Source organism: Molossus molossus, unplaced genomic scaffold (assembly GCF_014108415.1).
Source record: "Molossus molossus isolate mMolMol1 unplaced genomic scaffold, mMolMol1.p scaffold_m16_p_3, whole genome shotgun sequence".
In the NCBI taxonomy this organism is placed as follows: Eukaryota; Metazoa; Chordata; class Mammalia; order Chiroptera; family Molossidae; genus Molossus; species Molossus molossus.
Genome location: NW_023425366.1, coordinates 41,504,929 through 41,529,575, shown reverse-complemented (window position 1 = coordinate 41,529,575; position 24,647 = coordinate 41,504,929). Strand labels below are relative to the sequence as shown.

Genomic DNA, 24,647 nt, shown 5'->3' with positions numbered 1-24,647 from the left:
CTAGTACACTGCTGGTGGGAATGCACACTGGTTCAGCCACTGTGGAAAACAGTATGGAGTTTCCTCAAAAAATTAAAGATGAAACTGCTATTTGACCCAGTAATCCCACTTTTAGGAATATATCCAAAGAACCCTGAAACACCAGTCAGAAAGAATATATGTACCCCTCTGTTCATAGCAGAATTATTTACAATAACTAAGATCTGGAAACAGCACAAGTGCCCAACGGTAGATGAGTGGATAAAAAAGCAGTGGTACATTTACACAACAAAACACTATGCAGCTGTAAAAAAGAAGGATGTCTTACCCTTTGTGACAGCATGGATGGACCTGGAGGCTATTATGCTAAATGAAATAAGCCAGTCAGAGAAATACAAATATCACACGATCTTACTTATATGTAGAATCTAAGAAACAAAATAAACTGATGAACAAAGTCAGATCCATAGACATGGAAGCATGAAACACTGATAGATCTCAGAAGGAAGGTGAAAGGAAGGTGGGAAGAGATTAATCAAATAACTTATATGCATATATACATATCCCATGGACATAGACAGTAGTCAGGTGAAGGACTAGGGGATGGAAGGGGGCAAATTGGGGAAAATGGGGGACATCTGTAATACTCTCAATAATAAAATAAATTTAAAAAAATTCAATTACAGTTTATGCACATTTTTATATTAGTTTCAGGTGTACAACCCAGTGATAAGACATTTATATAACTTATGAAGTGACCACTCCAATAAATCTAGTACCTATATGACATCATACAATTATTACAATATTATTGACTATATTCCCTGTGCTGTACTTTACATCCCCATGACTATTCTGTAATTACTAATTGGTACTTATTTCCTTCAACTTTTTCACCCATCTCCCCAACTCCCCTTCTATCTGACAACCATTAAGATGTTCTCTGTATCTTTAAATCTGTTTCTGTTCTTATTCATTTACTTTATTTTTTAAGATTTTACATATAAGTGAAATCATATGGCACTTGTCTTTGTCTGACTTATTTCATGCAACACAATACCCTGTAGGTCCATCCATTTTGTAGCAGATGGCAAGATTTCATTCTTTTTTATGGCTGAGTCCTATTCCATTGTATATATGCACCATTTCTTTATCCATTCAGCAATGGACACTTAGATTGCTTCCATATCTTGCTATTGTAAATAATGCTATAATGAATATATGGATGCATATGTCTTTTTGATTTAATGTTTTGGGTTTCATCAGATAAATACCCAGAAGTGGGATTGCTGGGTCCTTCACTGTTATAGTCTGTGTTTAAAGTTATAGTCTTTGTTTTAAAGTCTATTTTGTCTGGTATAAGTATTGCTACCCGAGATTTTATTTTATATTTTCATGAAATAACTTTTTCCATCCCTTTACTTTCAGTCTGTGTGTCTTTGAATCTGAAATGAGTCTCTTGTAGACAGCATATGTAAGGGTCTTGTTTTTTTTTTATCCATTTGGTCACCCCGTGTCTTTTGACTGGAACATTTAATCCATTTACATTTAAAATAGTTGATAGATATATATTTATTGCCATTTATATTCTTAAAGAAGACCCTTTAACATTTCATGTGATAATGGTTTGGTGCTAATGAACTATTTTAGCTTTTTTTTTTTTTTTTTGTCTGGGAAGTTCTGTATCTGACCTTCATTTCTAAATGATAGCTCTGCAGGATAGAGTAATCTTAGTTGTAGGTCCTTGCATTTCATTGTTTTGAATATTTCATGCCAATCCTTTCTGGCCTACAAAGTTTCTGTTGAGAAATCAGCTGGCAGTCTTATGGGAGCTCTCTTGTAGGCAACTGTCTTTCTCATGCTACTTTTAAACTGTTAAGAACAGATACTACACTTTATCTTAGCCAAAAGGCCGAGAAGCAATCTCTCTCATGCCGCTTTTAAGATTCTCTCTTTGTCTTTAAACTTTGCCATTTTAATTATGATGTGTCTTGGTGTGGGCCTCTGAGTTTATTTTGTTTGGGATTTTCTGCACTTCCTGGACTTGTCTGTATTTTTCCTTCACCAGGTTAAGAAAGTTTTTGGTCATTATTTCTTCAGCTAGGTTTTCAATCTCTTGCTCTCTCTCTTCACATCTGGTACGTCTATGATGTAAATGTTGTTACACCTGATGTTATCCCAAAAGTCCTTTATCCTCATTTTTTTAAAAATTATTTTTTCTTCTTGCTGCTCTGATTGGGTATTTTCTACTACTTTGTTTTCCAAATCGCCAATTTAATCCTCTATCTAATCCATTGTTGATTCTTTCTATTGTATTCTTTATTTCAGTTATTACATTCTTCATTTCTGACTGGTTCTTTTTTATGGTTTTTATGTCCTTTTTTTATGATGTTCAAATTCTCACTAAGTTTTTTGCACATCCTTATAACCATTGTTTTTGCACTTTGTATCTGGTAGTTCTTTTTATTTACCTCCATTTCCTTTAGTTATTTTTCTGGAGATTTCTCCTGTTCTTTCATTTATAGTGTTTCTTTGACCCCCCCCAACCCCCCATTTTGGTGGCTTCTCTGTGTTTGTTTCTCTATATTAGGTAGATCTGTTATGTCTCCCACTCTTGATAAGGTAGCCTTATTATATGATAGGTATCCCATAGGGTCCAGTGGTGTAGTCTCCCTGGTCACTCAAGTGGATACCCCAGGTTCATTCTCTGTGTGGGGTGTGTACACCCTCCTGTTGTAGTTGAGCCTTGATTGCTATTGGCACATCAATGAGAGGGATTTACTCCCAGATCCAACAGCTAAGAGGACTGGCTGTGGCTACAGTGGAGAAGCTGCTGTGCAGGGACTGGCCCTACAGAGCAGAATTCATTTTGGCAGGACTCTGGTGCCTGCTAAGTCCACTCCTCACATATATTGCTCATGGAGGTGATTGGGTGGTGCTCTTGCATAGCCTGAAGCTGGCCACCAAATGCACTGGCTCTGGGGCCTCCCAGGAGGTTCAGGTGAAGGTCAGCTGCCTCCTGTGCCATGCCTGGGGCTACCTGACAAAAGCTACAAAGTGATCTTCAGTTGGCTGTTACTTGTGCTGGGCTTAGAGGTGCCCAGGAGAGGCCAAGCTATGAACTGTGTCTGGCTGTTGCTAGTGCTGGACCTGGGTCCACTTAGCAAGAGGTATGGGGCACACAGAGGCCAGATACTGCTTGTATGGGGTTTGTGAACCATTGAGAGATTTTAGGAAAGTCCAGATTTTCTGCCAAGACAGGGCATTTGTAAGGAAAAGCCACTGGAAGCAGCTTGAGTGGGCCCAACTGTTGGATGGGACTGGGTCTCAGGGAATCTCCAGGGCAGGGTGATCAATGTTAGCCAGGTTGATGGAGACTCAGATATGACACCCACCTATGAATGTTCCTCCCTATATGTCCCTGGTGCCTTTTCAGTAAATCTGTGAGCTGGTCCCTTAAAGGGAATGCCTGGTACTCCAGAAGCCCTTTGTCTTACTTAACCACAATCCCTACTGGCATTCACAGCCAGAATTAATGGGGACTTCTCTTCCCAGTACTGGAACCCTGGGCTAGGGAGTCTGGTGAGGAGCTGGGACCCCTCACTTCTCAGGGAGGACCTATGCAGGTCCTAGACAAGGTATTCTTCTTGATTTTTTTTTAATCCTCACCTGAGGACATTTTTGTATTTATCTTCAGACAGAGCAGGAGGGAGAGAGAGGAAAATAGAGAAAGAGAAACATCGACATGCAAGAGATACATTGAGTAGTTGTCACCCACATGGCCCCAGGGGACAAACTGCAATCGAGGTATGTGTCCTTAGCGGGAACCAAATCCGGGATTCTCTGGTCTGCAGGCCAACAATCTAACTGCTGAGCCAAACCGGCCAGGGCTTCTTCTTGATTTTTAACTGCCACACATGAGTGTGGGGACAGTCCATTTTGATTCTCCACCCCTCCTACCAGTCTCCATGTGGCTTCTTCTGTATATCCTTAGTTATAGGACTTCTATTCAGCTAGATTTCAGGTGGTTCTTAATGATGGTTGTTTTGTAGTTTTGTTTTAATTTTGATGAGGTCATGGGAGGATACTAGTACTGTGTTTACCTACTCTGCCACCTTGACCAGAAGCCATAATAAATGAATGTTTTATTTTTATTTTTATCTTTTTATTATTATTATTTTTTATCCTCATCCAAGGACATTTTTTTTTCCATTCATTGTTCAGATAGAGTGGGAGGGAGAGAGAGAGAGAGAAACATCGATGTGAAAGGGACACATCAAGTGGCTGCCACCCGCACAACCAACCAGGGCCGGGGACAAACTGCAACCGAGGTACGTGCCCTTAGCGGGAACTGAACCTGGGTCTCTCTGGACCGCAGGCCAATGCTCTAACCGCTGAGCCAAACCGGCCAGGGCATAAATGAATGTTTTAAAGCCACTGCTGTTATTATTTCTTTGAAAGAGCACCAGATAGAAGAGTTAAAATTACTAACACTTAGTGAGTACTTACTAAGCCCTGGTAATATACTAAGTGCTTTATGTAGGTTGTCTTTATTTTTCTTGAAAGCAATGCTATGAGATAGGAACTATTATCATTCCCATTTTACCAAAAAAGACATTGTGGCTGAGAGAGTTTAAATAACTTGCCTTAAGTCACAAATAAGTAGTAAAAGCTAAAGTCTGAATCCCAGGTCTGTGTGACTCCAAACCCCATGCAATGAAGCCTCATCCTGGACACTAGGATATATTGACCGCTTTTCAAAGCCTTCCTTTGGTTTTCCTTCACAGACCCAGCAATAATATATGAAGGTTCCCTTGTTAGTTATGCAAACAGCCAAGCTGGTTACACAATAAAGGAGAGAAGGCCAATTCTGGCACTAATTTTAGGGCAAACCACAGATGTCTTTGATGTTTTCATTGTACATGAGAACAGAGCCAGTGATCTGACAGCTGCTGGCAGCCCTGATCTAATATGCAGAATATTAAGGCCGCTTTATCTCAGCACCTAATTACAGTTGGCACAGAGGAAATTTATGTTGCAAGGGAGGAAATGTCAAATGTTATAAATGTACTATATAACCAAATATGATCACCTCATTCTATTTTCTCAGTGCTGTCCAATTATGGAGCACGTTTTGGAAACGCTTTTATTAAATGATGTTCCTGTCAACCTATGTAACCTAAACTTTGTTTTAGATATTATTAGAACATCTTAAATGCTGATTGTCTTATACTTCATTTATTTTCTACTTTTTCAGATGTAAAATATATCCAGGACTTATTTCCCAAACCAAATACTGTGATATTTTTGTATAGTGCCGGTTTTTACACTTACCTAACCAATGTATAATTCTATAATTTAATCTTTTTACCATAAAAAATTGTTTCATATTTGTATTGACAGATAAATAGCTTTAGAATACTGATATGGGGCAAAGAACTAATAGTTGGATACTTTAACTACCTGTAATCATAGCTGAATGAGGCCCTGCTTCACATGTTTGGCCAAAGACACTGTAAGCCATATGAGGTTGGAATGAATATGCGCTGCTCAGACCCCCTTCAAGGAAAGGCTTCATGCCAAGCTATGAGAGGATACTCTGGCTATTTGCTCCTTCAGGGTCTGCCTCAGCTATAGAGACCACCTCCTGATGCAGTGCTCTGCTGGGGGTAGTCCACATGAGTGACTGAGTGAGGTGGGATACAAAGGCCCAGGCATATCAGCTGGAAAGGGACATTCTCAGGTGCAAGTCTCACTGTAGAGCGCACCTTCTGCTCACCCTTCCTTCCTCTCCTTCCTTTCAGTGTTGATCTCTCTTAAACATCTTACACCTCAGATTCTACCTTGGCCTTTCTCAGCATCTACTGCTAGAGAATCCAACCTGTGATGCCATGTAAAGTAAATTGTTTAAAACAATTCTGCTTTTGAGAGTTGAATATATATTGAATTAAAGTCCAGTGATGACTTTCAGTACTAAGTTGCCACATTAACATGTGTAAATTGATTGTATACCAGAAACTTAATTTTTTCTCAACACACTGATATGCATTGCTAAAACAACACACACTTTTTCTTCTTCATCTTTCTTGACTTCAATGTATCATATGGCACTCTAAGCCCCTCTCTCCTTGAGTTCTTTCACTGTTTCATTTCTAACAAAAACTATCTCTGTTTTCTTTCTACGTTTCTGGCTGCTACTTATAATCTGTATTTATTTCCTGCCTTCTGATGGTATACCCCAAGATTCTGTCCTAGGCCTTTGCACTTCTAACCCAACTTTACTCACTTTTCCCAGATGACCTTGTCATATTATCTTCATCATCACTCAAATGCTAGTTATGTCCAGTTTTTTTTTTTTTTTTGGTACGTGCCCTTAATGGGAACTGAACCCAGGACTCTCTGGTCCTCGGGCCAATGCTCCAACCACTGAGCCAAACTGGCCAGGGTTATGTCCAGTTTTTGAATTTCCAGTTCAGACCTTGCTGCTGAGCTCCAGGGTCATAGTTTTTCAAAACAAGAACATCCCTAATGGAATGTTTTTATCTCCACATCCTTCCTTCCAAAATATTCCAAAATCAAAATGATCAACAATGGCAACTTGTTCATCCTCCAATAGCCCTGTATGAATAGTACCATACTCACCCTGTGATCTTAGCCTGAATTCTGGGAGATGTTTTAGACTTCTTCTCACTAATTCACAATACTAAGCAGTCCCAAGACCTTAGATTCTCCTTTCTAAAAAGCTGAGTCATCTCACCTCTTTCTTTCCACTATCTTTTACCCCTTCTTCCATGGGTGGTGTCAAGTCTCCAATATTATCTTTTCCTAAAATTCATCCTTTTCTTCCTCTGCCATCTATTATGCAATGTCAATGCTTAAAATCTTACCATGACTGCCTGCTTAGTGTGCAAGGTCATTAAAAATATGGACCCTGACTATCTAGTCTCATTGTCAATCATTCGTCAGTGTTTACCCTGAGCCCTGGGCATTAATGCATCAGGCAGAACCATGCTCTAGTGCCTTAACAATATACAGTTCCCTCTACCCTCTGCACGAATGCCTTTAATGCTCCCCCTCATCCTCTCATCAACTAGTTCTTTCTTATCCTTCAAAACTCAACTCTGGCATCTGATTACATATCTATCAAGGAGTTTATTATATTGTGAAGAAACTAGCTGTCTCAAATTGGAATATAGCACTCCTTGAGTACAGGGGTTATCTCTTATTGAGTTTATATCAGGATCTACAGCATAGTGCCTATTGCATAGTAGCTTCCCTAATGTGTTTGTGAGATGAATGGAAATAAGTTATTAAAAAAGTAAGCCCTGGCCTGGCTGGTGTGGCTCAGTGGTTGAGCATCGACCCATGCACCAAGAGGTCGCCAGTTTGATTTCTGTTCAGGGCACATGCCCAGGTTGTGGGCCCGATCCCCAGTGGGGGACACGCAGGAGTCAGTCAATCAATGTTCTCTCACATCAATGTCTCTCTCTCTCTCTCCCTCTCCCTTCCTCTCTCTCTTAAGAAAAAAAGTATATAACTATAATAAAAAAAAAGTAAGTCCTGGTCTATGTGGTTCAATTTTATGGTACATAAAACATTATATATGTACCATAAAATATTTATATATAATATAAAGTTATTTTAATATATTTTTATACTATATAACATTTATTTTATATATATATATATATTTTTTTAATCCTCACCTGAGGACATTTTTCCATTTTATGTTCAGGTAGAGTGGGAGGAAGAGAGGGACAGAGAAAGAGAGAGAGAAACATCGACGTGAAAGGGTCACATCAAGTGGCTGCCACCCGCACGACCAACCAGGGCCGGGGACAAACTGCAACCGAAGTACGTGCCCTTAGTGGGAACCGAACCTGGGTCTCTCTGGACTACAGGCCGATGCTCTAACCACTGAGCCAAACTGGCCAGGGCTATATACATATTTTATATATGATTTTAAGTTCTTTTGTATAAATTATACAATATAATATATAGGAATTACTTTATGTAATTTTATATTATATTTTAATATAAATTTCTATAGCTATATAACATGTTATAAAAGTATTTCTGTATACATTGTAGACAATTAATATGTAATATAAAATTATTTTAATATAATTTAAAAGGAAAAGCCAATGTTGATGTTGCTATGAGGACTTTTGAGTAGGTGTAGTGTTTTTCATTGGGTAGCTGACACAGTTTCTGCCTCTTCAAACTGATTGTCAACATATGGGTAAATAACAATCTGCTGACTTTGAAAAATTAGTTATAATCTATTTCACATAATGTATGCAAAGCACAGCAGGCAATGGCCCATAATTGAAGGATTAATTTGGGGCCTTAGGGTGGTTTTTAAAATTCACAGGCTGATAGAATGTTACACCCCATATGGACCCAGAATATTTGCATCAGGGAGTTTCCAGTACTCTCTTTCCTCCTACAGAATACTATGTGTACCATGTGCCAGGAGAAAGAGAAGCTTCTGCTTCTGTCAGTACAGCAGCTGGAGATCTTCCTAGTGAAAGGTGAATAGGAGGCTGAGAGTACCTTAAAAGAACCTGAATAGGGACTGAAATGGAACAGATCTGTAAAACCACTTAAGTCAGTTCTAATTTTTCTGCTCTCAAAGGCACACTGCACCTTTTCCTTGTCTCATACCTGAACCTTGCATCCTGCTAAAATTGCTCTATGCTCCTTTTCGCTGACTTTGTTTTTCTCTCTACTCCCACCTGTCTGCATTGATCGATGACATTTCCTTTAAACTTCTGTGCCTGCTTTTTATCTCCAGTTACTGCTTTCCTCTCCTTTTGGTTTTAGTCTTGTAGGATGGTTTCAACCCAACTTTCACTGGTCTAATCCTAACCAGAACAGGCTACTTGGGCAATAGGAAAAAAGAAACTCTTGCTAGTAGTGGACATGATATTCTCTGCTCCTGGGGAAGGGTGTGGATATTTTTATGAACTATTCTCATTAGTAGGAAATGCCTGAACAAAGCTGTGATTTGGCAAGCCTGAAGTCACACACTGGGCTTCATAGCAACTTGCTTCTACTAGCAACATGAGGATTAGAAATACTTCCTTGCCAAGTGGCTTTGAATCAACTAGAAGTAGGAGAGCAATGAGTCTAGTTTCCCTTTGCTGAGGGTGACAAGGCTTCAGAGTATTCGTTAATTGTCCAATACTTTGTTTAGAGAGGCAAAATATACACACATACATAAAAAAAGTTGCTTGGTTACTTATTATGCTTCATACCATTATTAGTAAGAATGTTTGAGTTCATAAGGAAAGCTTATAAATCACCTCTCAGATATCGTTGCAAAATGAAGCTAAAACATGATTTAAAGAATCAAAACACACTAGACAGCTACAGTGATTTATAGGTGAATTGGAAATGCATTTGATGCTTTTTATAAGGACTAAATTGGCTAAAATTGAAATTAATCTGCTCTCCCTAAAAACTCAGAGCTAAGCAAAGGAAATGGTGAGAGTTATGCTGGCTCTGTGTGAGGGGTGGAGGTGGGGTCTAAACTGGGAATAGAATTTCTTGGAGAAAATCTGCAAAGTAGGCCAAGCACACATGGACTCTGTGACTTCATTTAGTTGGAGAAAGAGTGCTGAGCATCATGCTGATCTCAGATGTCGTGCCCCAGGAGAAATGATCTGTCTTGGAATGGCTGTAGTGTTGAAAAGCTCTTCCAACTTTGCCACTTATCGTATGCTATCCTGTAATGTTATCTCTCTTAGAAATGTTTTATCTCTTCATTATAACAATTACTTTTTATGTGTCTGACTTACTTCAGATCCATTCATTCCAAGTTGCCTAGGGCCATGATACAGTTATTAATGGGGCCTCCTTTCACTCTCAAAAGTGTCCTGGTTTGGACATTTAAAAGGCTACCCTAGTCTTACCCAAACTAAACTGAAAGCTCCTGTATCAGTCATGGTCCCAGCAAAAAGGGCACACTTACTGAGATTATGAAGAGGTCTTGATGAAGGGACTGTTTACCAAAGTGCAGGCAGGGCTAAGGGAGTCCACAAAGCATGTTGAAGCACCAGGAATGAAAAGGCAAAGGAAGGAAATGATATTATGGGACCATAGTTGAGAGTCAGAGCCTTAGGAGGAGGGCAACCCTAGAGAACCATGGTCTTGGAAGGACTCAAACACTGGAACTGGCCAACCAAGGGAAGCAATTCCTTACCACTCTGTCCTCCCATTATCATTCTTCTGTCTGTGCCTTCTATGGGCTGAATCCAGATGGAAACCAGAAGGCAAAGGAGCCCTGGTGAGAAAGTTGAAAGGTGTTAGCTTCCCTAGGAGAAAAGGCAGAGAAATGAAGAGAAAGAATGGAGAGGGTCAGAGTCAGGGTTGTTTGGAAGTGACAAAAAGAGAATACAGCTCAAGTGGAGTCTCTTTGACTTTAAGTCAATGAAGAAACATCTGTGGGCACATGCATGCAAAACACTACAGGAAAGGCCCTGATGAGCAAGACTTGGCAGCTAATTCAAGGGATATATTCTTTTTTTGTTGGAGAAATAGAAGTAAGCATTATAGATTGAAACTATAAGACTGAAAATAAGTAACAGTTGAGTACAACAATACAAAAGAGGTGCTTAACAGTGTATGGTGATTGTTGGATTAATGGTATAGACCCTAGATGTTAAAGGAGTTCAAGGCATGAAAGATTACAGTGGACTGGAAGATTTTGAAAAAGGATCCATGGAAGAGAAGAGATTTTCAGTGGCACTGAAATCAAAGCCAACTTGACGCTGGCAAAAAGGAGAGGTAGGTCATTTTGGATTAATGGTATGAACAAGAACACAGGTGTCAACTTGAGACACATTGTCCCCTGGTAGGAGAACGGGGAACCCTTCTGAGATTTTCTTTTCTTTTTCTTTTTTTTTTTGTTCAGGTAGAGTGGGAGGGAGAGAGAGGAACAGAGAGAGAGAGAAACATCGATGTGAAAGGAACACATCGAGTGGCTGCCACCCGCACAACCGACTAGGGCCGGGGACAAACTGCAACCGAGGTATGTGCCCTTAGCGGGAACCGAACCCGTGTCTCTCAGGACCGCAGGCCGACGCTCTAACTGCTGAGCCAAACCGGCCAGGGCCCCTTCTGAGATTTTCAAAAATTCCAAAATTGTCACAGGCAATTAACTATGGAAGTGCCTCCAGAGAGTTCATTAGGTTGTAGGAGGCATCAGTTGTGAGTGGCCATTCATTTATTCCTTCAACAAACATTTACTGAGGGCTTGGTATTTGTCAGGCACTGTTCTAGATCTGCTAATGCCAGGTAAAGTGAGACATGGACCTTTCCTTTGAGGAAAGGGAATGGAAAAGGTGGCCAAGGAAGAAAATCACTACTTGCCCTGCAGTCGTAGAGGTGTGCATAGATAGGTAAGCACATAGATCATCTAAATTAGGCTCCGGCAGAGGATAGGGACCATTAAGGAAGACTTCTTGGAGGAGATAACACAATCTGAGGAGTTTTACAGCTAGGTATTTATTTATGTCTATCCTGCTACATTCTAAAAAAGGAAGTAAGATGGTTGGCTGAAGAAACACATAGATCAAAATATAAAGAAAATTAGATAAAACATGGGATAAGCTTATTTGCCTTTTATATATGTAGTCACAGTTGATCTCAGAATAACTTTAGAAGGTTGTAGTTTTATCCTCATTTATTATGAGAAGCTGAGCCTCAGGATTCAAAATGCCTTGCCCAAAGTACGCAGTCTGGACAAGCAGTGGCAGCAGAACAGAGCAAAGTTGGTTTGACTCTAGAGTCTGTGATTTCTGGTACTAGAGATATGCTTGTGGCTTACCTCCCCTGCATAGAGCTTTTGGCCTGAAGGTGCTTTACAGGGTGGTAAAGGATAGTTGGGCATTTTGAAGGACTACAGAGTGAATCAATGAAGGGAACAAGGAAAAGTGGTCCAAGCAGAAAAATCTCTGTGTTCAAGGGAAGAGGGGTGTGAGAGAGCACTGTATTTTGGAAGGATAGTAATAACTTATGATAGAAAGTACTAAGTAAAGCAGTGAGAGATGGGGCAGGTGAGGTAAGAGAGGGTCAAATCTGAGGGGCTTTGTAAATCCCTTCACCTGAAGGTGGTGGAAGCTATGGAAGGATCTCAAGCAGAGGATGATATGGACCACTCAACGAATTTCAAAAAATTCACTAGGACAGCAATGTGGGAAAGTCTGAGTCAAGACAAGACTGGGGGCAGAATGGCCAGTTATCAGGCTTGCTGCAGTCATGGGGCAAGAAGATGGTAGGAATGGGGAAGGAGTGGGTTAGAACTGGGAGCTATTATGGAGAAACTATTAGACAGATGTGGGCACCTGGATTTGGGGGCAAAGGAGATAAATTCTTACTTTAGCAGCTACCTGGGTAGTGTAGTCATCATGAGTAGGGGATCCTGGGGAAGAGACAGTTTGGAGTTTGGGGAGAGGTGATGAGGGTGATGAATTCAAGTAATGATGGCCAAGGGATAAAGAAAACGAGTGTAACTTTTTTACCTTTCTGTTCTGTCTAGGTGCTTATTGTAGCCTTAGAAAAAATATGGCAGCCTCAGAGAAAATATTGTTTGTCAATAGAAGTTAAATATATTTATTTATTTTGATGAAGCTCATTCTTTTTTATTGCAAAAATAATATAATTTAGAAAATATGGACAAGCAAAAAAATATTGTTGTTACTCAAATACAATCTTACAAAGACTTGTGACATTTTGGTGTATATACTTTCAGGATTTTTTCTTTTTCTTTTTTATTGATTTTAGAGAGAGAGGAAGGGAGAAGGAAAGAGAGAGAAAAACACTGATGAGAGAGAACATCGTTTGGCTGCCTCCTGCATGTTCCCCACTGGGGATCTGGCCCACAACCTGGGCATGTGACCTGACTGGGAATTGAACTGGGGACATTTTGGTTCATTGATTAATACTCAACCAGTGAACCACACCAGCCTGGCAGGATATTTTCTAAGTATATATATATAGAGAGAGTAATATTCTCATGACTAAATAGATCTTGCACATATTTTGATAACAGTAATAATTCCACAAGATCACTTTAGAGACTGCATGATATTACATTTTTAATGCACTATATTTTATTTATTTATTATTTATTATTTATTTATTTATATTTTAATCCTCACCTGAGGATATTTTTCCATTTATCTGTGGATAGAGTGGAAGAGAGAAAGAGAGAGAGAAACAACGATGTGAGAGAGACACATCGACTGGTTGCCTCCTGCAACACCCAACCAGGACTGGGGACCAAACCACATTCGAGGTACGTGCCCTTGATGGAAACTGAACCCGTGACTCTTTGGTCCGCAGGCTGTTGCTCTAATGGCTGAGCCAAACCAGCCAGGGCTGTGCTATATTTTATTGAACTGTGTTCCTGCTGTGGACATTTAGATAGTTTCCTTTTTTTTTATTTTTATTTTTTACTATTATAAACAACACAGTAATAAAGTAATTACAATTTAAATTTACTAATTAACCTTTGGCTTTTTCGCAGCACAATTTAGATTATGAAATCAACTTTGGGCGTGCTTTGTTTTTATAAAATGGTTGTACAAAGAACAGTTTTTTTCTAAAATGCTCTGAAAGAAATATATAGTATTCTCTTCAATACTCATGTATGAGAAAAAACTGATATAGATGTATATTGGAGGAAAATAATTATAGAAGAGATTGGTATGGCTATTAAAAAGGTAGTATGGAAACTATCTGTGAGTTGAGTCACTGTCTATTTTCAACAAGGACAGAGACCACATTTTCTAATGGGATTCCTTTGCTCTAATGACTTTTCCAATGTCTCTCCAAGAAGCATAAAACATGTGATCAAGTCTTCAAAGTGATTTTGGAATTGATCAACCTTGTGAATAACTGCTTTCACAGTTAAGTTTAACTTTCTTTTGATTGTATACAAGAAATATTTTGCATACATCTTTTTAAAATTTTTGTTTAATTTAGAAGCAACACGAGTATAAAAACATAGAATTTCCTTTTGTGACTCATCATAGCCTTCTTCCTCAGAATTCTATCTACAGTCTGTACTGAGAACCCATGTCAGGCCTCTGATAGTCAAATATCTGAAATTTCTCTTCCCCAGTGAACATAACACAGAGTACTTGGAAAAGATATTTCTGGACATGGCTAGACTCTTGACACTAACACAAAACGGATGTAGGAGGCGAGTGATAAAGGTGTGGTCTCTTTTTAGACAATAGAATGCATGGATTCTCCCAAAGTATTTAGAAAATCTCCCACAGTTGTGGACTCCAAGACATCTTGACTGGATGTTGATATACCAGTCTCAATACTCTGTTTCTATTGCACTTATCTTTTATTCTAAAATAAAATGTATAAATAATATAACTTAGTCCCACACATAATTTTAAAAAATGGTGCCCTAAGTATAACATAAAAGAAAATTTAAGAAAGTACTTTATAATAAAGAAACAGGCATTGTAGTCAGATGCTTGCACTTACACATAGAATCACTGTGACTGTGACAGCTACAAATGCAAACTGATACTGGGATGTTGTATTGACTCAAATACCACATGTGGCATCACCATTGGTGCTGTAACCATCCAAAATGATAAACAACACTGGGTGGAGTTATGAGGTAGGCAACATCCAATCTTCCTGGCATTTTTTTTTTTTTTTTTTGTCCTCACCTGAGGACACCTTTCGATATATGTTCAGATAGAATGGGAGGGGGGAAGAGAGAGAGAGAGAAACATTGACTTGAAAGGGACACATCGAGTGGTTGCCACCCACACAACCCAACCAGGGCCGGGGACAAACTGCAACCAAAGCACGTGCCCTTAGTGGGAACTGAACCCTGGTCTCTCCAGACCACAGGCCGATGCTCTAACCGCTGAGCCAAACCGGCCAGGGCCAATCTTCCTGGCCATTATATTGTAGTTGCATTCCTAGAAAATATATGCATTTAAAACCATTCAAAAATACTTTGTGTTTTATGTATAAAATAAAATTAGGCTCAGATCATTATAAACAGGGTTTTCACCTACAAATGACATTCAAAACTTGTGTCTGACATGAAACAGGTCTTTGTTTGCATAACTGACCCACATATCATTAGACATTTCTGATCCCAGGACCTGGTCAATTGTATCTCATTCATTGTGCAAACTGAAACATCCACAAAATTGCAAATTGTCCCCTCAGGGGAGTATATTTCTTTTACCTTCAATGCAACCACAGCTTTAAAAGATTCTGAGTCTTTTTGACCTATAAGGATTTGCCTCTGGTGGAGAAAACTAGGCCAACCTAAATTACCTCGTGATTTTTTAAAAATTGTGGTAAAATATACATATAATAAAATTTACCATCTTAATGATTTTTATTTTATTTTATTTTTTATTAATTTATTTTTGTCACAGATGTTTCTCCTGTTTTCCCCATTGACACCCTTCTCCCCATCCCCCCAACCCCATCTCCAGCTTTGTTGTCCATGTCTGTCAGTTATGTGTACATGCATATAAGTTCTGTGGTTAATCTCTTCCATCCCGCACCGTCCCCCTCTTTTGAATATTGTCAGTCTGTACCCTACTTCCACGTCTCTGGGTCTACCCAGTTCCTCAGACTGTTATGTTCATTATATTCCACAAATAAGTGAGATCATGTGATATTTGTCTTTCTCTGCTTGGCTTGTTTCACTTAGGATAATACTCTACAGGTCCCTCCATGTCGTCTCAAAGGATAAGAGATCTTTCTTTCTTACAGCTGCATAGTACTTCATTGTATATATGTACCAAAGCTTTTTCTATCCATTCGTCTACTGATGGACACTTGGGCTGTTTCCAGATCTTAGCTATTGTAAATAGTGCTGCTATAAAAATTGGGGTACATATATTTTTTTCTGATTGGTGTTTCAGGCTTCTTAGGGTATATTCCTAGAAGTGAGATCTCTGGGTCAAATGGCAATTAAATTTTTAATTTTTTGAGGTAAAACCATAGTGTTCTCCATAGTGGATGCACCAGTCTGCTTTCCCACCAGCAGTGTACTAGAGTCCCCTTTTCTCCACACCCTCACCAACACTTGTTGTTTGATGATTTGTTGATGGCGGCCATTCTGACAGGTGTGAGGTGATACCTCATAGTTGTTTTTATTTGCATCTCTCTGATGATTAGTGATGTTGAGCATTTCTTCATATGTCTCTTGGCCATTTGTATGTCCTTTTAGGAGAGGTGTCTATTCAGCTCCTCTGTCCATTTTTTAATTGGGTTCTTTATCTTCCTTTTGTTGAGTTCTGTGAGTACTCTATATATTTTGGAAATTAACCCCTTGTCTGATGTATCATTGGTAATGATGTTCTCCCATACCATGGGTTGCCTTTCCATTTTGCTGGTTGTTTCTTTTGCTGTGCAGAAGATCTTTAGTTTTATGTAGTCCCATATGTTCATTTTTTCCTTTGTTTCTGTTACCATAGGTGATGTATCAGTGAAAAGTCTGTTGCCTATGATGTCCGAAATTTTGTTGCCTACATTTTCTTCTAGAATTTTTATGGATTCATGAGTCACGTTTAAGTCTTTTATCCATTTTGAGTTTATTCTTGTGTATGGTGTAAGTTAATGGTCTAGTTTCATTTTTTTGCATGTAGCTGTCCAATTTTTCTAGAACCATTTATTAAAGAGGCTGTGTTTACTCCACTTTATGCTCTTGCCACCTTTGTCAAATATTAATTTAACATATTATCTTGGGTCAATTTCCAGGTTCTCTGTTCTGCTCCACTGGTCTATATGCCTGTTCTTGTGCCAGTACCAGGCTGTTTTGATTGCAGTAGCTTTGTAGTATTACCTGATGTTCGGTATTGTGATCCCACCTGCACTGTCCTTCTTTTTCAAAATTGCTTTGGCTATTTGGGGTCTTTTTTGGTTCCATATGAAGTTTTGAAGTATTTGTTCTAGTTCTGTGAAATATGTTGTTGGTATTTTGATGGGGATTGCATTGAATCTATAGATTGCTTTGGCTAATATGGACATTTTAATGATGTTAATTCTTCCAATTCATGAACAAGGTATGTGCTTCCACGTTTTTATATCTTCCTCTATTTATTTTTCCAATGTCCTGTAGTTTTCTGCAAATAGGTCCTTTACTTCTTTGGTTAAGTTTATTCCTAGGTATCTTAATTTTTTTGGTGCGATGGTAAATGGGATTGTTTTTTCAGTTTCTCTTTCTGTGAGTTCATCATTGGTGTATGAGAATGACGTTGATTTCTTAATGTTAATTTTGTATCCTACTACTTTGCCAAATTCATTTATTAAGTCTAGTAGATTTTTGATGGAGTCTTTAGGATTTTCTATGTATAATATCATGTCGTCTCTGAATACTGATAGTTTCACTTCCTCCTTTCCAATTTGGATCCTTTTTATTTTTTCTTCCTGTCTGATTGCTGTGGCTAAGACTTCCAGTACTATGTTAAATAAGAGTGGTGAAAGTGGGCATCCCTGTCTTGTTCCTGTTCTTAAGGGAAATGTTTTTCATTTCTGCCCACTGAGTATGATGTTGACTATAGGTCTTTCATATATGGTCTTTATTATCTCGAGATATGATCCCTCTATTCTCACATTACTGAGTGTTTTTATCAGAATGGATGACAGATTTTGTCCAATGCTTTTTCAGCATCTATTGATATGATCTTGTGGTTTTTTATCTTTCATTTTGTTTTTGTGGTGAAATCCATTTGGTCTTGTGCTTCATTTAGAGTCTCTGTTTTCTTGTTAATTTTTTGTCTAGAGGATCTATCCAGTGATGTCAGTGAGGTGTTGAAGTCCCTTGCTATGATTATATTGCTGTCAATTTCTCCTTTGAAGTCCTCCAGAAGATTTTTAATATATTTTGGTGCTCCTATATTGGGTGCATGTATGTTTACCAAGGTTATATCTTCCTGTTGGATAGATCCTTTCAACATCACGTAGTGGCCTTCTTTGTCTCCAGTTATACCTTCATTTTGAAATCTATTTTATCAGATATGAGTATTGCTACCCCTGCTTTTTTTCCCTTTCTGTTTGCTTGGAAGATTTTTTTTCATTCTTTCACTTTTAACTTATGTGAGTCTTTTGTTGTGAGGTGGGTCTCTTGTAAACACCATAACATGAGTCATGCTTTCTTATCCAGTCAGCTACTCCGTGTCTTTTTATCGAAGCATTCAATCCATTTACATTTAAGGTGATTATTGATATGTACTTATTTATTGCCATTTTTGTTTAGTGTGGTTTTATATTTTTCTTCCTATTTCTCCTGCTAATTACAGCAGTCCTTTTAACATTTCTTGCAGTGCTGGTTTGGTGCTAATATATTCCCTTTGCCTTTTTTTTTTTTTTTGTCTGGGAAGCTCTTATTTGATCTTCTATTTTGAATGATAGCCTTGCTGGATAGAGTAGTCTTGGATTCAGATCCTTGTTTTTCATGACCTTGATTACTTCATGCCATTCCCTTCTGGCCTGTAGTGTTTCTGTTGAGAAGTCAGCTGAGAGCCTTATGGAGGTTCCTTTGTAGGTAACCTGTTGCTTATCTCTTGCTGCCTTTAGGATTCTCTCTTTGTCTTTAAATTTTGGCATTTTAATTATTATGTGTCTTGGTGTGGGCCTGTTTGGGTTCTTCTTACTTGGGGCTCTCTGTGCTTCTTGAACTTGAATGCCTTCTTCCTTCAACAAATTAGAGAAGTTTTCTGTCAATATTTCTTCAAATATATTCTCTAACCCTTGCTCATTTTCTTCTTTGGGGACTCCTTTGATGGGAATGTTATTACGTTTCCAGTTGTCCCACAGTTCTCTTAAGCTGTCTTCCTATTGTTTACTTGTTTTTTTCCTTTTTGTTTTCTGATGGGTTGATTTTTTCTATGCTGTCTTCTAATTCACTGATCCAGTCCTCAGCTTCCTCTACTCTGCTGTTTAGTCCTTCCAAAGTGTTCTATGTTTCTGCTATGTCATTCTTCATTTGTTCTTGGTGGTTTTTTCATTTTTAGTTGGTTCAGTGGCATTGAGTACATTCACATTATTGTTCAGCCATCACCAGCATCCATCTCCATAACATTTTCTATTTTTTCTTCCTGAGTTTTTAAAAAGAAATCATGTAGTACGTTTAATTTCTAGTTTTCTTAGATCTTCCCAATGGCACCTACCTTGGGCATTGGTCTGTTTCTTGATTCTGATTAGGCCAGATTTGAGACTCAACTTTTTGTCAAGTTGGCCATGCATTGACCTCTGCCTACGCTCATCATATTTCTAGCCCCAGTCATTGGTAACCACACATCTCCCACATTCTTGCTGACTTTGGCCTCCAGAGCTCTATTCTTCTGATAAAGGTTGAATAACCCCATGACTTCTCATCAATCTCTATTCCAGAAAATTCACCTCTCCTTTGGTACATCATTTCATATTAATGTGGTAATTTTAGACCTTCTCATACTCAACCTTATATTTCTGCTTTGTCTGCACCTGCCTATCTGAAATAATGTATTGTTAGGCTGTGTTCAAGGGTTAAGCTAACCCTTGAACAAAACCAGGTTAAGGGTGCCAATCCCTATGCAGTAGAAAACCCTCATGTAACCTTTGACTCTACAGTTGGCCCTTAACATCCATAGATTCAACCAACTGCAGATCAAAAACAGTCATTTTGATCCGTAGTTGGGAATCTGTGGTTGGGAATGCAGAAATACTGTTTTGATTTGTGGTCGGTAGAATTCATGAATGTGAAACCCACAGACAGAAGGAATGACTGTATTTATTTTAAAAAAATCTGCATATAAGTGGACCTGTGAAGTTCAAACCCCTGTTGTTCAAAGATCAACTGTAGTTGTTAGAAGAGGCAACATGACAATTTGGAAAGGGCATTAGACTTAGAATCAAAAAACTACTGTAGCCCTGACCAGTTTGGCTCAGCGGTTAGAGCGTCAGCCCACAGACCAGAGAGCCCCAGGTTCGGTTCCTGTTAAGGGCACATACCGTGGCTGTTGTTTGTCCCCAGCCCCAGTTGGGGTCGTGTGCGTGGCAACCAGTTGTTGTGTGTCTCTCACATTGATGTTTCTCTCTCTCTCCCACTCTATCTAAAGATAAGTGCAAAAATGTTCTTGGGTGAGGATAAAAAAACAAAACAAAACAAAACAAAACAAATGAGTGTAAACAAACAAAATAGAAACAAACTCATAGATACAGGGAAGAGACTGACAGTTGTCAGAGGGAAGGCTGTTGGGACTGGGTGAAATAGTTTAAGGGATTAAGCAAACCAACCAAACAAAACCTCATAGAGACAGACAACACTATGGTGATTACCAGAGGGAAAGAGGGGTGGAGAGGTAGAAGAGGGTAAAGGGGAGATAAGTGGTGATGGGACAGAGAGTAGACTTTCCGTGGTGAACACACAATCAGTTATGCAGATGATGTATTCTAGAATTGTACACTCTAGTTCTGTACTATACTAGCTGGATGAACAAGTGCAAGAGCCTTCACTGTTCTTTTTTTCTTTTCTTTATATAGAAAGACTTTTGTAAGTGAAAATCATAAAAGTGTAAGGTATTATTAGATCACCTTGACTGTAATAAAAAATGCATTTTTATTTTTTTCAACCCTTACCCAAGGATATTTTTACATTTATCTTCAGACAGAGTAGGAGTGAGGGGGGAAGGGGAGAGGGAGAGAGAGAGAAACATAGATGTGAGAGAGACACATCAACTAGCTGCCACCCACACAACCCCAACCGGGGCAGGGACGAACCGCATCCGAGGCATGTGCCCTTGGCCGGAATCGAACCTGGGACTCCCTGGTCCACAGACCGACACTCTAACTGCTAAGCCAAACCGGCCAGGGCAAAAAGATGCTTTTTTGGTGACAAAATATACAATGAAACACTATTAATTGGGATTCTAAAAACATAATACCACCTGCAAATCCAGATAGGATTTACTTTATTTAGTAGGGATCTGGTGCTCAATAAATGTTTGTTAAAAGAATGCATGTGTTCCAGAAAAGGTATGTAAAATGTTAGTTTGGGGGTATTTAGGAGATAGTAACTGATATACTTAGCACAAGACTAAGCTTGGAAGTCCACATAGAAGTCCTGGAGTGTGAGCAGATGTGTGAAGTTGAATTATTCCTGCTGTGTGAGAACATAGCTTGTCTTTATTTGCCTTTAGAAACATTATCCTAAAAATCTTCCTGACAGTGAAATTTGTTTATAAAGGAGAGGTTACCCCCAAAAGGAGCTGTAGTAGGTGAGCTGACGAATAATATAGGGAGAGGCAAAAGTAGGTTTACAGTTGTTCGTATGGAAAATCATACAATAATTACTAAATAGTACTACAAGAATAAACTGTTTTGTGTACTCACAACTGTAAACCCACTTTTGTGTCACCCTGTATATGTTTTAATGTTCTCTTCCCATTTACAGAGCCCTTAAAATGTTTGAGGCTAGGTGTTTAAGTCATGGACTCAGCCAGGGCTGTGCTGAGCCACATCAGAGTCCAGGCAAAAGAAATATGTGCTAAATAGTATATATAACTGCTCACATGGTTTTATGTACTTTTATAACTGGTTAGTGTTTGTTTGTTTTTTAAATCCTCATCCAAGGATATTTTTAGAGAGAGGAAGGGAGAGAGAGAGAAAAAAACATCCATGTGAGAGAGAAACATTGATTTGTTGCTTCCCCTATGCGCTCTGACTCGGGATCAAACCCGCAACCTTTTGGTGTATGGGATGACGCTCCAACCAATTGAGCCACCTGGCCAGGACATGGTTAATGTTTTTAATCAAAACATTATCAATGGTTTTGCTTTTATTAAAGCCAGGAAAATAAAATTACAATAAATTCTGGTTTTGGTATAAATAAAATATTTAAAGTTAAAACAATGTGAATTTTAATGCATCTATTTAAAATTTTTTCAATATTTCTTAACTACTTTAGTGTTCTGGGGAAAATCATATGTGTATAAGGTATTGTTAATAGCCCTTATTGTAATTAAACATTAAAACATACATTTAACAGGTATATCAAGCTGCACAGGTTCGGTTCCCACTAAGGGCACGTACTTCGGTTGCAGTTTGTCCCCGGCCCTGGTTGGTCGTGCGGGTGGCAGCCACTCAATGTGTCCCTTCACGTCGATGTTTCTCTCTCTCTCTCCCTTCCTCTCTCTCTCTCCCACTCTATCTGTACAAAAAATGGAAAAATATTCTCGGGTGAGGATAAAAAAAAAAATCACAGAAGTAGAAACAAATCTCTGAAAAACTTCAACTTTTAAAAGATGTTATTTATGGTAGCTGTTCCAAGTAAACAGCCTGGTGTCTGGAACTCTACACTAAAACACAAGTTCTCACAGAGGCTGGCATCTCTCAAGAATTGTCACACATCCTGTGAATAAAGCATATATTATAACAATAACAGAAAATTCACAAATGAGAAAGAAAAAATAGTTTCTCAGTGTTCTCTTGTGTTCATCTGGGTTTCTCCATGGAGTTCATAATCAATACTGAGTCACTTCTGGAGTGCTGAGGGTCCCCAGGATTCATCTTTGGTTTTTGTTTCTGTCAAAAGATAAGGGTTAGTGTCATGCTTGAGGCAAATGTGTGCTGAATTTGAGGGGCCACCTTAAGCTCATTTTACGTTGAGGAAGAGTCAAAGATTCCTGGCAAGGAACTAAGTGTATGAGATCAATTGTAAAACAAATATTAATTTTTAACATTTCTGCTAGCAGTCTGAAAGTTTTTTTGTTTTTTTTTCAATCTTAACCCTAGGACATTTCTCCATTAATCTCCAGATAGAGTGGGAGAGAGGGAGAAAGAAACATACACTGGAGAGGGACACATCAATTGGTTGCCTCCCACATGACCCACCCCAACCACAGCTGGGGATGAACCACAACCAAGGTATGTGCCTTTGACCAGAGTCGAACCTGCGACTCACTGGTCAGTGGGCCAATGATCCAACCGCTGAGCCAAACCAGCAAGCGCTGAAAAGTTTTATTTCAGGACCCCTCAGACTGTCATTTCCTGGGCTTGTTTTTTATTGATTTTTTTTTAGAGAGAAAGGAAGGGAAACAGAGATAAAAACATCAATGTGAGAGAGAAACATCGATTGGCTGACTCCTGCACGCCCCCTACTGGGGATCATGCCCACAACCCAAGCATGTCCCTTGACCGGGAATCGAACCAGGACTTCTCAGTCCATGGGATGATGCTCAGTCCACTGAGCCACACTGGCTGGGCTCCTGGGCTTGTTTTTTAAAGCGGAGCCCAAACTTATTTCTGGGGAGGTACAGAATTAAACTTCAGCAGATAGTTGTTCATGCGATGTAAATCAATTCCTCTTTAGAGAGTACAGAATTACTTATACTTACTGTTGTCCTCACATCCAGAGTTCAGTCTTTGTGACATCTTTGCTTTCTTGGAGGAGGAAGGCAGTAGCTGTTATTTAAATGTATGTCATATACTTTCATTTTTACTACTACATCTGAATGTTTTGGGATATTCAAGTAAATGTTTCTTGATGTGTGAACTCCATAAAGTAAATGTAAAGATGCTCTAACCTGGAATTGAAGTATAGAATATGTGGTTTAACTAGCAAAGACAGCAAATACTGTAGCAAATATTGTCATTCAATAATCAACTGACGGGAGAGAAAAAATGGCGGTAGAGTGAATGGAAGCTACACAGATGATTTCCTAGGACCAAACAGGAATTACAACTAAAATAAAGACAAATCATCAGAAAAAAGCAACAAAAAAGCAGTGGGACAAGACCATATAACCAGGGACACTGGTAGGATCTGTGGAGGTGCAAGAGGGTGGCAGGCTGGGAGCTCAGGGACAGAAGCAATCTTAGCTGTGATCAGCACCCTCGGCGTTAACATACCCAGTCTGTTCCTCAGCACAAAGGGCCAGAACAGAGCACTGAATTGGCTACAGCCACTCACCTGGGGCTTGGGCAGAGGGAGGGCAGACTGGACTAGAACTCTGTGGGGACACCTGGGATTTGAAGAGCACTTAGAGTTTTTCTGAGTCGCAGCCACAAAGGATGGTGGCCAGCTTGCTCCGTCCCAGAGCTGTGGGGAAAAGCAGCAGCCCCTTCCTCGGAGATTCAGCCTCTTCAACGTGAGGCAAAGAAATGCAAACTGAGCTCATTAACAACCAGAATCTGCCCCACCCTCTAAAAATCCTCTTATGCAGAACACCAGGGCTATATTCCAAGGCCCTGAGTAACTGGGACTACTAGCCACCAGGCAAAAAGCTAGAGGATAACTGAACCTTTCCTGGGCATGCAGATCTACCCAGGAAAGTAAGACTTGACAGTGATGTTTAACATGGGCCCTCTTATGCTCATCCAAACCCAGTAGAGGGAGACACAAATAGCAGAACACTAACACACACAGGGAAAATTTGGCAGGCTCCAAAACGCATGGAGACAGTCAAAATGGTAAAACAAAGAAACAAATCCCAAATGAAAGAACAAGACACCTCTACCAAAGATGAGATAAAAGAAATGCAGTTAAACAAGTTATCAGAGGTAGAGTTCAGAGCAATGATCTTGAGAAAGCTCGACAGCATGAGTAAGGACATCAACACCATAAGTAAAGATATAGAAGGATTGAAAACCAACCAAGTGGAAGTGAAGCATGACATAGCAGA

General features: G+C 39.2%; 1 pseudogene; it reads right to left on the bottom strand.

The window, feature by feature from the left end:
• Nucleotides 1–1,741: 1,741 nt before the first annotated feature.
• Nucleotides 1,742–1,903, bottom strand: LOC118643085 (annotated as a pseudogene).
• Between the last annotated feature and the right edge of the window lie 22,744 nt (nt 1,904–24,647).